Below are 3,286 nucleotides of genomic sequence, written 5' to 3'. Positions count from 1 at the left end.
AAAAAAAAAAAAAAAAAAAAAAACCTCATGATCTCACACTTGCCAGGCAAGTGCTCACATATCATCTTGAAACTCAATCCAATAGCTACATCAGATAGGTCATGTTCAAAATACAAAAGAAAGGCTGGGGATATATCTCAGCAACATAAGTGCCTGCCTGGCAAGCACAAGGTCCCAAGTTCGATCCCCAGCACTGTAGATAGATAAGTAAATAAATAAATAAATAAAATCAACACAAAATACAAAGGAAAGTGAAATTACTTCATGAGGTGTCATAGAGAAACATCAGTGGTTGCCAAAGGTCAGGAACAGTTGCAGCTACTCTTCACTTCTCAAAGCCAGGCTTGGGGAGACTGAGAATATATCACTGGTTGAGCTCAGCATGTATGAGTCCTGGAGTTCAATCCCCAGCAAAACAAAAAAGTTGAGTCCAGGCATCTGGAGATAGCACAGATATATAGATTCTTGAGGAATGCCTTGGAAAGCAGCAGTTACATACAACTAAAGAAAACTGAAACACACACACATCTTTGCTAAGCCTCGTTCCAGAGGAACATAACATCCATATCTGGGACACTACAGAGACAGACAGCTCATGTCTCAGGTTCTAGCATCTAATGCAATCAGGCCACAAAGAATGGTTAAAGGCCCAAATCTAATGACACACCAGCAACAAGATGAACACCCAGAACATAGTTCCTGCTGGGGAGTGTGCAGGCACACAGGCCAAACAGACAGAGCATGGTATTGACATTGGCAGGAACGCAGGGACACATAAGTATCATGGTCTCCTGAAAAGAAGTATTTATGTCACCCCCAGAGAGACTGCATCATCAGAAAGATATCTGAGTCACTTTGCAGCTTGTCCCATTTAAGAGAGGTGCACAGTGGGCAATCATTTAGTATTTTGAAGGGAAACATCTCAAATGATAGAACTTGCATTTCTGCTTCTTATTGGATTTCCACTTACAGTCTTTGAGGATCCTTATATCAAAGAAGAAGAGAGATGCTGGGATCACATGTGTGCTTAGGAGGTTGGCAGGGTCCTGGGGGTACCGGCCACACAGATACACTCTTTCCCATAACTGCCACCTGGATTCAAGAGAAAGAGGTAGAAATGACACTACCTTGAATCTGACTTATAAGAGAGAACTTGTTCCTCTATGTTTTCTTTCTGTCTGGGGGCATATCCAATGTTTAACTTTTAATGAGTTATAATTGGTGTGAAGTAATTTATTTTATAATTAGTTTAAGGTAATTTATTTTAGAAACTGTCCAATGTAGTGAAATGAAATAGACTTTTTACTTCCTATAACCTACTTTGGTGATTTTTCTGAATTTTCTTTTATCTAATGTTTTAAGCAACTGTTGAAGTGCATAAGAGTTTCTGAGGTGACAGAAATCAATGCAGTAAGTACTGAAAATTATGGATAGCAGATTTGGGGTGCTAAGGTTCACTACAGAGGAATAATCAGAGAATGGGAATAGGAAACAGGGAAAAGGAGCAAATCCTTACTTTCAGTTTTTAATTTTCCATTAATTAGTACAAGTGTCCCTTAAAACAAAGGTTTAAAACAGGAGAATCAAGGCTTTTCATCCTATGAATCTATCCTTGGAGTTATGGTCCCCAATTATTTCCATGTCAAACTGTAAGTCATAAAGACCAACTACATGTAGCAATGACAAACTTATTTACATACATTATGCAGAATCATTTCCAGGTGATAATCAATCCTGTCTCCTGTGAACCACAGACATAAGAGCAGGAAGACATTCAAAGTTGACTGATGGTGCTGTCTAAAAGGCAGAGACTTATTTTAGAAGTGGCCCATATGGCCCCACTTTGAGCTTTTAGTACTGACAGGCAGCTATGGAGAACCAGATGGTGACGTAGGTTGTAATTCCAACATCATAAATCTTCCTAACTGAATTAAAGTCCAAAGGAGCAATTTAAACTCTTACTGTAATGGGACACAATTATCTTAGGAATTACATACGTGCATTGTGCCTTGTTAAATATTTGTGTCCTTTTATGGTACACAGTTATTCACTGAGATTCTGTAATATTTTAGGTGCGATTATGTACTTGATAATATTAGTAGAGAGTTAATTACCTACTGTGTGTTTATGAAGTAGATTTCCCTGTGCTATGCAAATGTAAATGGCAAAGGAAAACATAATCAAAATATCCCATTCTGAGCAACAAAGGAGAGTTAGCACTTAAGATTAAATTTTTCTGCATAGATCAGAAATCTTAAATAACAGTGTTGAAAGAAAATACTTCTTCTTTAGGGAAAAGAAATTCACAGACTGGTGATTCAGGACTGGAAGGGAAGTCTCAGCCTCAAGGGTCCTGAGCACTTGGCCACCCAGAACGCTGTGTGCCATCCTCTTGAAGGCATGGCTGTCCTTGAGGAGCTGTGGTACAGGACGGCTGTGTGCACAGTTCTCCATGTGCAAGAAAGGATGGAATGGCAGGCAACGCTAAAATGACCCACTTCCCGGCTAGGTGAGCCCCCTTTCCAAGGCTTGCTGAGAAGTTCCAGCTCGTGGTTTCTGCTCATTCTCTCATCGGCCACCCTTGCTAGCAAGGAAAACTGGAGAATACAATTGTTTTAACTGAGGATAGTACTGTCTTCCTGAACCAAAACAAAGAAAAACATAGATTCTGGTAGTAGGGAATACAAGGAGAATGGCTATTGAGGAGAGAAATAAAAGTCTCTGGGCCAGCCAAATAGCTCAGCAGATTGAAGTGCCTGCAAGCAGGCACAGGGGCCAGGGGTTCGATCCCCCATGGCCTGCTGTGCTGGCCCCACCCCCAGGGAACCTGAGACTGCAATTGAGACAGGGTATGGTAGTGTGTTCCTGTAATCCCAGCTCTTGGGAGGCTGTAAACAGGCAGATCACTATGAGTTGGATCTAGTAGTGAGACCTGAACACCCTGTAGACCCTTCCCTAAAAAATACAAAAAAGGAAAATTTCTGTCACAGAGTAAAAGAATTCTATTTAGGGAAATGGCTGAGACAGAGACCAGATATTCCAAGACCCTTGGAGAATAAACACCTGAAAGAGACAAGAAAAGCCTTGAGGAGACCCAGTCCTACACCAGGTCCGGTGAGTGTGTGGAGAGCTTCCTGCTACCCTGCGCCAGCGGGACCAGTCCCAGCCCAGGCGCAGCGTGGTCCGGACCCTCTCCCGCCCCCTTGGGCCGCCCCCAACCCCTCCCGCCAAGTAGGAATTTCTGCCGACTTCCGGGAACCCCCAGACCCAGTCCTAGCCCAGGTCC

This window comes from Octodon degus, unplaced genomic scaffold, assembly GCF_000260255.1.
Source record: "Octodon degus isolate 3935 unplaced genomic scaffold, OctDeg1.0 scaffold00015, whole genome shotgun sequence".
In the NCBI taxonomy this organism is placed as follows: Eukaryota; Metazoa; Chordata; class Mammalia; order Rodentia; family Octodontidae; genus Octodon; species Octodon degus.
This window is presented reverse-complemented; position numbering follows the sequence as displayed.